Source organism: Cricetulus griseus (genome assembly GCF_003668045.3).
Source record: "Cricetulus griseus strain 17A/GY chromosome 1 unlocalized genomic scaffold, alternate assembly CriGri-PICRH-1.0 chr1_1, whole genome shotgun sequence".
NCBI classification, from domain to species: domain Eukaryota; kingdom Metazoa; phylum Chordata; class Mammalia; order Rodentia; family Cricetidae; genus Cricetulus; species Cricetulus griseus.
The window spans coordinates 96,026,420-96,037,961 of NW_023276807.1; positions in this window are offsets into that span (position 1 = coordinate 96,026,420).

Genomic DNA, 11,542 nt, shown 5'->3' on the forward strand with positions numbered 1-11,542 from the left:
GACAGACTATTCAGCCCGGGAGCATTCAATAGGTACACCCCAGGGGTAGACAGCACCCAGCACCCGGCACGTTAAGCGGGGTAAACAGCAAGGGCACGTGCTCTCCAGGTAGACAGCAGGAGACTAGTAAGTGTCCTATAGGTCATCACGGGCCACAGGGTTTAGCAGGTTTCGAGGTCACCACGAGGCTCTCCGGATCTAGGGTTTACAGGCCCTGCCGCTGAAGTTCCTACAGAGGACTCTCAGACCGACTCCAAACTCCTAGAGAGACGCGGAACCAAAGCAGCACGCGTCGCTAGGGCAACGGCCGGGCGGCCAACCAGCGTGTGCGGCGCGTGTGCCCAGAGCCAATGGGAGCAGAGCGCAGGAGCCATTTGTCAACCGCCCTCAGTCTCCACCTTGCGAGGTGGGGCGGAGTATGAGGGCGGGGCCAGCCCTAAATGCTCCCACCTCAGCCGCAACCCCTCCCCGCGCTCCCCACAGGAACCCTAGTAACTTCAGGTTAGCTAGAAACATCTACCACATTTTTCAGTAGAGTTTTGTTTTTGTTTTTGTTTTGTTTTGGTTTTAAAAAGCTGGGCATGGTTACAAAGGCTTATAATCCCAGCACTTTGGTTGGATTTTGAGGCAGGAGGATGAAGAGTTCAAGGTCATCTTGGGCTTCATACTGAGTTCTAGAAATTGGAACCTGAGTTGCTTAATTGCATTAAAGAAATACTGTCCCATACTTGGGAAACTCAGATAATAGAAATTTCTGCAAATTGGGTCAGTACTCAAATTACCCCACAAAATAGCCTTTGTCTTATTTGAGAGAAATATTTGTTTTATAAGCCAAGACGTCGGGGATTTGTTGTTGTTGTTTTGTTTTCATTTTAGAAAGCTCTTAACCCTGCTTCTACTGCAGTTTAGAGCTACAAACTTTGAACTCATGCTTATCCTGAAGGTTTCACACCACTCTGCCCAAATAATGGACATAACTACTCACTTTCAATTTCTGCAAGAATTAAGGATAAATTACTAGAACCATCTAAGAAATCCTATTGACAGCTGAGCTGTAAGTAGCCGTGGTTTCCTCTTGTTAAATTTTTCTTTAAAATTCAAGACCTATTTGACAATGATCTAACTGATGTGTTGTTTCTGTGACAGAAGTAAAGCCTTAGAAATCTAGCAGAAGGCAGTTAATGTAGGGCTGGGTGAGGAGGTAGGGTGTGTGTGTGTGTAGGTGTGTGTGTGTGTGTGTGGTCAGGGCTTAGCCTCTGGCTGTGCTCCATCCAACTCTAACATATTATGATAGATTTCAGATATTCAGCTTGCCTGGTCACATAGTATCAGACCTCTATACTGAATAGCATAATTACTTCACTGTCTATAGGGACTTAGCTTATCACCACACACAAGTGCTTCCATTCCTAGAAGTCTCACCATCACCTGACTAGAGGATCATAAGATCAAGAGAGGTTATTTTTAAAAACAGCTGATCATAGTAACTGGAGCTGTGGTGACTAAGGCATGTCTTTCTGATTCTCAATTTCGTTAATAGAAGGTCTTGGCATTTCCCCAAGCTGGAATCATCAGCTGAGTGGTGATGAAGGGTGCTAATGCTTTAAAAGATAGCTTTGACTTTTGGTCTATTACTGAAGTGAAGGAATTTGCTGGTGCTATATCAGTAAGAATCTAAGTACATGCAAATGGAAAATGACTACAGAATAGCCTTTTGTACTTAGAGACGTCTCAATGTCTTTATTTCCTAAGTTTCTTCACTTGTGCCTCTGTCATAGAATGGCTTCAAGCTTCAGAAGTGTGGGATATCCCTTGAAATGCAATCTCGCATCACCCTCTTTTTAACTAACTTGGATGGTAGACATATGGAGATATTTCTTGCTTACGAGCATTTTGAGAAAAGGAAAAAAGTGTATATGAACAGATTCCAAGGTTTCAAAGCCTTCTGGCCCTACCAAGTCTCTGTTGGTTCCCCTTATTGAATACAGCTGTGTTTTTGAACCAGCAAGAACTTACATCTTTGCAATTCTTCACCAATTACTTCCATGCTAGGAAGCTAAAAGGCCTAAGTGAGAGCACCTTCCCTGACCTTTGCTCCTGCCGCAGGTTTCCGCTCTCCCTTTAATTAGGCAAAGTACAAATATAGCACATCTTCATAAACCAGAAAGATGTTTTCATTTGTCATTTTCTGTTCAGGGATAATCAAACTACATTAAAGGTAAAATTCTTCATTTTGACATATATTAGTGCCATGTTTGGATTGTCAACCTAATCAGAAAAACAAGGGTATTGTGTCCAGCGCATCAAGAGAAGCCCAATCTTTGTAAGCACTTTCTCCAGTGCCCTGCAGGAGGTATTAAAGCCTTTTTGCTTAGGTCAAGGCTTTAAAAAAATGGGACATTTTGATGTTTCAATTTTGAGGTATAACTAACACAAACTTTTATGTTTGTTAGTTATACAATTTGGCATTCAATATATGTGTACATTGTGAAATGATTACCCCAACCAAACGAATTACCATGTGCAGACTTTCACACTAGTCATCTTAGTGTACAGTGGGGGAAGAACACTTACCTTCTATCCTTCCAACAGATTTCAGGCAGAATGGCTAGCAATAGGCACATGCAGGCTCCTCATGATCTTAGAGCTGTCTCAGGCTGTGTTTGACAGCCTCTCCTAATTCCCAGGTGCCCTCACCCCTCAGCCATTGGTAACTACCGCCTTGCTTTCTGCTTCTGTAAATGTGATGTTCTGCATTTCACGTGTGAAGTTGTAGAGTATGCTCTGAGTCTGGATCCTTTCACTTAGAAAATTGTCCATTGGGTTCATTTACATTGTCATATATGACTTGATTTCCTATTTTTATAGCTGTGATATATGTGCACACGTGTGTGTGTGTGTGTGTGTGTGTGTGTGTGTGTGTGTGTGTGTGTGTGTGATTCTTTCGCTGATTTCTTTCTCACCGTTTGAGTTTTCCTTTTGTGTGTGGTAACTGTGAAGCTTACATAGAACATTGTAGTAAAAATGACTTGTCTAAGCAGATAACTTCCATAGCATGCAGAACTACACTTCCACATTCGCTGACATCTCTTTATATGAATGTCATATTTTGTATCTTTTCAATAACAAGGTATGGTGCTTATGGTTCTTTTGTCCTCTAGCTTGTGTACTCCAGTTGCTTTGTTTGCCCTCCATCCTTCCAATGTTACGGCATTCAGAGTTCACCTCCAAATGTTTACCAGTGGGTTTCCACACTGGTACCTAGCTCTCTGCCATTTAAACTTGAATAATCTCCTGGGTTCCTTATAAGGTGGGTCTTACAAGTCATGACCAGCGCTCATGACCCTCTCTGCTTTGCTTCTGATGATGTGTTTATCTTACTCATTTCTTTTTTAAATTTTACAATTTCATATGTCTATCAGTATTTTGCCTACACATATGTATGGAGAAGCCCACAGAGTCTAGAACAGTGGTCCTCAACCTTCCTAAAGTTGTGACCCTTTAATGGTTCCTCATGTTGTGGTAACACTTCATAGCTACTTCATAACTGGAATTTTTCAACTGTTATGAATCATAATGTAAATATCTGTTTGTGCAAGATATCTGATATGCAATCTCCAAAGGATTGCAGCCCACAGGTTGATAATCATTGGGCTAGAAGAAGGTGTTCGATTCCATGGAACTGGAATTACAGTTTCTGGTCAACATATGAGTGCTGGGAACTGAACCCAGGTCCTTTGACAAAGCAGCAGGTGTTGTGAGCTGCTGAGCCATTTCTCCAGCCTGTTTTCACTTATTCTTGAGGGACAACTTATTCAGGTTTGCTTGTGTGGGTGACAGCTTTGTTTTTCTTTAAGAATTCTGAGCTTGTCATTCTCCCCTCTCCAGTTTCTGTCTGTGTTATCTGAGAAGAGTTTTCTCTTAGTGCTTTTACAATTCCTTCTTCTTTTTCTGATTTGGTTGTGGTATCTCTAGGTAGTGGAGGGGAACTATGCAGGCAGTAATCTGAGAAAAGATGAGAATAAAAAATGGTTCAGATTGACTTCATCAACCTGGATTAGACGTCCAGGAGTCTAATGCTAGATGGTTCATTGTCAGCATATTTAAAACACAGTACAATTTGGGAAAAGGTTCCAGGCAACAAGCATTCCAATTTCAGATGCACAATAAAGGTTAAGGTGTAACTACATAGAAACTCCTTTACAAAATACATGTGACCATGAGGGTAAGTTCTACAGCTAAAAGCCTAGAATCTAGTGAGGTCTCTGATCAACATAGCATAGGGGTCAGCAGGCCATGAAGTACATGTGATGTCTCCCCTAAGGATGGGTAATAGTCTAGGAGGGAAGAGTCTGGGATAAACATTCTGGGGGTTTAGATTAGGTCTGCCTCTATAGCAATAGGTGGGCGAGGTCTGCCAGTTAGAAAAAGGCCACCAGATTGTTAGCAATATCCACTCCCAGCTGTCTGGGCAGGAAAACTGGTATTTTATCTTCCCCATTAAGAAGCCATTGTGTTTATTGGCTTCCCTAGTGATCTGTTGTAATTTGGGGGTCCATCTTATTTAACCTTGAAGCATTACAAATCCAAATGCCCCAGTCAGTGCCAAGATACAGAAAGCTACCAATTGGTATTTATTTAAATAACCTGTCTCTCTTCTCTCCTTTGGTGCTCTCATCACACACCTATTCTTGTGTATGCTGTTTTATAGATTTTACAGTTTCCTCATTGTTTTCATTCTTTTTATCACCTCAAACTGATTACTTTCAAATAGACTATCTTTTTTATTCTTATTTTTTAGTTTTAATTTTTATAGATTTTTATTAGTGTGAATATGTGTAAGTGCACATGACACATTGTGTGTGTAGAAGACAGGACAATTTTCAGAAGTCAATTTTCTCTTTCTACCTCATCTGTAGCAGAATAATAAAAGCTCAGAGACAGATATGGGGGGGGGTGATGGGAAGCTGAAAGACTAGAGAAGCAAAGCAGCTAAGCCACTAGAGAGTTCTTACCTCTACCTCAGACCAAAGGGAATGATCCTATCCATCCTCAGTGTGACTGCAGACTGAATACACTGCGCTCCTGTCTCCACCTGCCTTATATTCCTTTCTAGTGCTGGGACTAAAGTCGTGCACCACCACTGCCCAGTTTCTATGGCTAACTAGTGTGGCTGCTGGGATTAAGGTGTGTGCCACCACTGCCTGGCCTGTATAGATGACTAGTGTGGCTAGCTTTGCACTCTGATATTCAGGCAAGCTTTATTTGTCAAATGATAAACAAAATATCACCACAGTCTTTAGGCTCCCTGGATAAAATTCAGGTCATAGGGTTTGCATAGGTCATAGCACTTTCACCCACTGAGCCTTCTTTCTGGGCTTCAAGTGAAATATCTCTGACTTATTGATTCTTTCTTCAGGTTACTAAATCTGTTGCCAAGTCTCTCTATGGAAACAATTTCAGGCTGTAGCTTTAAGTTTGGATCAAGGATTTCTGATCATTTGTTCCTGTGCCTGTTTTATTGAACATCGTGTTTTGCCTGTGTGCTATTGTTCTGACTTTGTCTCATTATCTCTGTTCTCTAGCACCTCACCAAGCTTCTTTAAGTGCAGTATTTGTATTATCTTTTTAGTTAGGCAATTAGTAGATCTCAATTTCCTTGGGGTCATCGACTTGAACTTTATTGATTTTGAACTTGAACTTGCCTGATTCTTTGTCATCCCTGTAGACTTGTACAATGTCTGTGCCTCTGATGGAACAATCACATTCCTAGTCTTTACAGACTGATGTCAGCTAGCAAAGACCTCATCCTGTTGTGTCTTCGGGTGGATAGAAAAGCATCTAGAGCAAGCTTTAGTGAAACAGAAACTTGACTGCTGCTGTCTTCCATTGTATAGCCTATTGCTAGAGGCTAAGGTATGCCTGTCACTGGGCTAGAATGCCTCCAGCTCACAGATCAGAGGAATCGGCACTGTGGTGAACCAAGTTCAAAGTTTATCTTCAGACGCAGGTCTATTACTCGGTATGTGAGCAGATACAGTTCCTGAGGGAATTTCAGGGGATTTCTCTGTTTTACTAAGAGGGTCCCTGGGTCAGCCTCTGCAGTCCCTTAGGCAGAAGTAAGAAAGACTGGGAACCAAGCCAAAGGGCTGTTTCAGAGCCCACAGCTAGGACTAAAGTCAGCAGGCCTGCCTCTGGGGATAAGGTGGGCTCATTTCCCAGTAGGTTCCTGGGTGGACATAACAACTACTCTTGGGTCTCAGTTCACAGACTGGAGCAGGGTGACACAACATGTGAGGGTCTTCCATAAGATAAAGATCAGTGGGGGTTTCTCTTGGGAGATGGATAGGTATGTCTCCTGCTGGGTATCTGGATAGACTGGATGCCGGGATCCTGGCTAAAGCATTCTAGATCTGTGTTACAGAGATGCTTCGGGATCTGCTATTGGATGGCTGACATGCCTGTTCCAGGCAAAGATGATGAGTGCTTCCCCTGCAATCCCTGTGTGGCCAGGATTACCAGGACTATCAGGACTGTTTCCAGACTGTGTGGCTCAGGGGAGGGGCTCTTACTTGATCCCATATGACTTTTGTGTTCACAGGCGGAACTGTGAACAGTATGCAATTAACTCTAAAGTGGGAAACACAATTGCTGGGTCTTTAGCTGGGACCACAGTAAGTAATTCTGCCACTGAGTGGAATGAGTCTTCCTTCTCACAGTGTCTCTCTTCAGGTTTTTACTAGTGTCTCAACACTTCCCATCCAGATCCCAAAGCTAGTACAAAAGCACCATTATCCATAATGTCCACCCAAATTATAGATGTTGGGGATATGAGCAGGAGACATTTTTCTTGAGTCATCTTGCTGACACCGATTCAAAAACTTCACAATTTAAAATAGATATGACCAGAGACCACTAATTATTGAGAGTAAAATAGTTTGTCACCGTAGAGTTGTATGGTCCAAATGAGCCAGGTCAACCTGCCATGCAACAATTCGGTTTCTAGATGTGTGACCAAAGTGCACTCTGGTATGCATGCAGAAACAGACAATGAACATGGTTTTTATCACTGAAAGCAAACTAAGCATACATCTGTGGGAAAATGAGTAAATGAACTGCTCTGTAACAAAATACTATAGAGCAGGTGGAACGACTGAACTGGGTTAATACATTTCAGGATATTAATATGAAATTGTTTTCTTATCCCTATTTTATGGAAAGCAGGAAACCATATGTATAGATTATCATTTATTTTGTCTAAAACACGACATGTATTATTTGTAAATACATTTTTAAAAACTATATGGAAATACAGTATCAGTTTTCAAATTAGTTATCTACAGGGGAAAATGAGAGGAATGAGCCTGGGGGGTGGTTCTGATTCTGATATCTTTGATATTGGAACTAACATTACAAAGTATCCAGAGATTTTTGTAGCAAAGCAGTAGACACATACAAGATCTCTACATTGTTCATTAATGGTTTGAAATCTGATACAGACACAACCTCGGCATGGGTGTGGTGACCTATTGGCCATTGTGAGGTGTCACAAAGAATGATGCAACAGTGAGTCACTGGGCTTTTCAAAATTTGCTCATTCACAGTTTGGCTGTTGGACAAGGAGTATCTTGTTAAGAAGACAAACACATCCAAAACCATATGTATGGCTTCCTGCTTTCCAAAAAATAGGGATGAAAAAAGTGTTCACCATTCTATGAGCTCTTGTAACTTGTGGGAGGAAATGCGTGAAAGAACAAAGTAGAGGAAGAATGGACAGCACTTTCAGGACTGTTCTGAAGAACCCAGCAGCAGTTCGAGTGTTAATGTCCCGCTGTCAGAGCAAGAAGCCCGGACATGAACCTGTATGTCACTTTGCAGAATGATTTCCAGGCATCTGTTCTTTTCTGGTTTGGGATACAGGCCCTCATACCATAGCTCAGGTTGGCCTTGAAGCTATGACAATCCTCCTGCCCTAAATGCTGGACGTATAGACATCTTCCAGCATCCCCTACTGAGATGTAATGGGCATGGTGTACATCTGTGCCCTGTCTACCTGTAAGGTAACCCAACAAGTGTTATTTCCAGTTTCTTCAGAAGCTTGCAATCATAGTACTTCCTATGGCACACTGGTCATTTGGCATTAAGTATTGATTAATCATAGTGGAGAAGGGACAAAAAGACTGAACCTTGGCAGTGGTAACAAATCTTACAGATGACATGGTCTATGGCCATGAGCCTTATCCAGGATCCAGGCTATATAGACCTTAGTGCTGGACTTTACACACTAAACCAGAGAGGTGTTTACTACACCTGTGGGTGAGAATGAACAGTCTGGGGGTTGAGGCACATTTGTGCTAATAATTGTGCTTCCTCTGGTAAGAAATTTCCCATAAGGAGAGAGAGCCCTGTCTAGTGGGTGGGATAAATCTGCACCCATCCCCAGGAAACACTGTAATAGCACAGAAGCAATGCTGGCCATTACGGGGGAAAAAAGGACTGTTACACAGTGGCCTTGTTCAAGAAGAGCAGTCTTGAAAATCACAATAATGGCACATGCTTGCCTTAAGTGGCAAGATCCCACAGGCTAGGGGAAAGGATGCAAAGGATTTCACTAAGCATGGCCCGGCAGCCAGGCTTTCTAGTTAAAAGGAAAAATAATGGAAAAAGAAAAATAATAGAAAAAGAAAACCCTACATTTTGGAAAATATGGTAATTCATTTATTTTCATATAATTCAGCCTACCAAAGAGTTAAGTAACACCTACACAACACTCTTTAACCCTCTGTCACCTCATGGTTACAAAAAAAGACTAAAAAAAAAAAAAAGGGATTAGGAATAGTCTCCTCCTGGTTGCCTTTAGCACTAAGTTCTGCCCGAGCTCTGGCTGCAGCTCAGAGTGATGGAGGAGCGGGAGTCAGGCTGCTTAGGTTCTGTATCCGGGGAATTTAAGTTTCTCTTTGTGAGCTGTGGTTCACAAAGCCCAGTTGACATCATACCTGAAAGGAGGGTTGGTGAGAGAGTCACCTCCTACACTCTTTGGACAACTAACTTGAAATGTAAGTAATCTGTTTACTGAAGTTGAACATGATATTAAAGTAGTAAATTTTAAAGAAACAAGAGTGTCAACTTGTAGATTGCATCATTTCCAGAGGAGGTCACCCTCTTAGCCCTTCTTCATAACTCTGCCTTTCAGCTGATGGAGTCTAGTTCAGAGCCATCAGATGAGAAGCTGACAGCCATATTATGCATATTATGGAGTGATTTGACATGTTGGGACAGGTGTCATTGGTTTTCCTAAGATCTGATTCAGGGCTTCTCCTGTTTCATACTTGCCACCTACCAGCTACAAATGATCTATCATCTGGTTTTTTTTTTTTTTTTTAATTCATAAGGACAAGTTTTCAGCTTGCCAGCCTGGAATACTTTGTCCAGGTGCTTACAGATTCAAGCTCAAATGGCTTTAGCATCCATTTTTCCCTTCAGGGATTTTTTTGAAGGTTGAATTTGGGAACTTGGGTTATAGTTCAGTGGTAAGGTATAAGCCACTCGCAGAAATGGTGAGTTACAACTACACACAACAGTATGACCGTTCAACACATAGTTGTGAGGAAGGTAGAGAGATGGAGCTATCCACATATGTCTATTCACAGAAATACAAAACCAGAGGGACCTGTCGAGCAGGGTTAGAGCTCAAAGGAGATGCTTTCAGAGTGGGAGTTGTTCATGAACAAGAGGGCTTGTTCATGGACTGGGTGTACTGGACTCTTGGGCCGGAGGCTGGGAGACCAAAAAATGATATTGATTTTTCTCACAGTTTGAAAGCCAAGGAAGCTCAAAGTCAAGGCTCCAGCTGACTATGGCTCTGGTGGAGGCTCTCTGCCTGTCTTGAAGACAGCTACCTTCTCACCATGTCCAGATGGCACACGGACAGCAGTCTGGTCTCTTCTAGTTACATAAGGATACCAGTCCTATGAGTTTAGGGACCAGTCTGTTGAAAACACATAACCTAGGTCATTTGTTATGTAGTGTATTCATCATTTTTGACTTCTAGAAAAACTTGGTTTGCTTCAAAACATTTAAAGATCATAAATAGAAACCCAATGTGTGTGAAGGAGGAATGTAAATGTATATGCACATACACCATCTTGAAAATTACTTTATCTGTTTTAAAGATCACAGATAAAATCAAAGAAGCTCATGGAATTAATCTAGAGCAATCAGGAGTAGACAAATCAAGCTCATTGACTTGGATGTTCCGACTAGTTTAAAGTCCAAGTTAAAAGTTAATAGCAATGGATTACATTGTTAATTTTTTTTCAAGACAAGGTTTCTCAGTAGCTATGCACTGTTCAATCTTAATGCTCTTTGTTCTTTGTAGGTTAACTCGATCATGGAAGATTATCCTAAGTACAATATTTGCATCAATTTTTTTTCTTGTTGGTAAGTCCTAGCAATAATGATCTTTAAACTGATTCACAGAGTATGTGGTATGAGAGGACTTAGTGAGATAACTCGTGTTTGATACATTGGAAGTTACCTGCATATTCTCGTTTCTTTCTCCCTTTCAAGTCCCACTATAAAAGTAATATAAGCTGTTTCTTTGAAAATTTTAAAAATTATCTTGCTGTATTATAATTTATTTTCCTATTCATATTTAAAATAGTTTTTCACACAATATATTCAGATTACTGTTTCCTCTCCCCCTACTCCTCTGGGACCCTTCCTACCTCCCCTTCCTTCAGAATTCCTGTCCTATCTTTCTCTAGTTAGAAAACAATCAAGTATGTAAAGAATAACAATAAGATAAGAATAAAATAAAATAAAACAAAGCAAACTGAAATAGGTCAAAACAAACTGAAGAAAAGAGACAAAGAAAAACATGAGAAACATATAGATTTAGAGACACATATGTGCATGCCACAAAACCGGAAGCATATATACATATCACAGAAGTTGCTTGGAAGTTAAGAATCTCTAATATGGGGCCAGTGAAATGACTCAGGTGGTAATGTTCCCTGCTTCCAAGCCTGACAACCTAAGTTTGGTCTCTGGCCTCACAGAGTGGAAGGAGAGAACGGACTCTATCAAGTTGTCTCCTGACTTCTACATAGATGATGTGGCTCATACACACTCACACCCCCACACACACATAGATAGATGATATATAGATAGAAGATAGATATGCAAATAGATACTAGGTAGATGGATGATAGTAGATAGGTAGATAGAAAGAAAGGGAAAGAAAGAAAGAAAGAAAGAAAGAAAGAAAGAAAGAAAGAAAGAAAAGGAAATAATCTCCAATATGCTTCCTAAAGAAACATCTGATATTTTACCTGTTATAAATTTGAGTGACTGAGTTTAGAGATATTTTTCAATTTTTAAAAGCATTAATTCACATATTAATTATACATAGTATATTTCATCATAGTATTTTAATACATGTATACAATGTTTAAGTTCTACTTATTTTAAATTTTAAGTATTTTTGAAAATTTCAAAAATATACAATGAAATATGACCATATCTTTCTCCCATTTCCCCT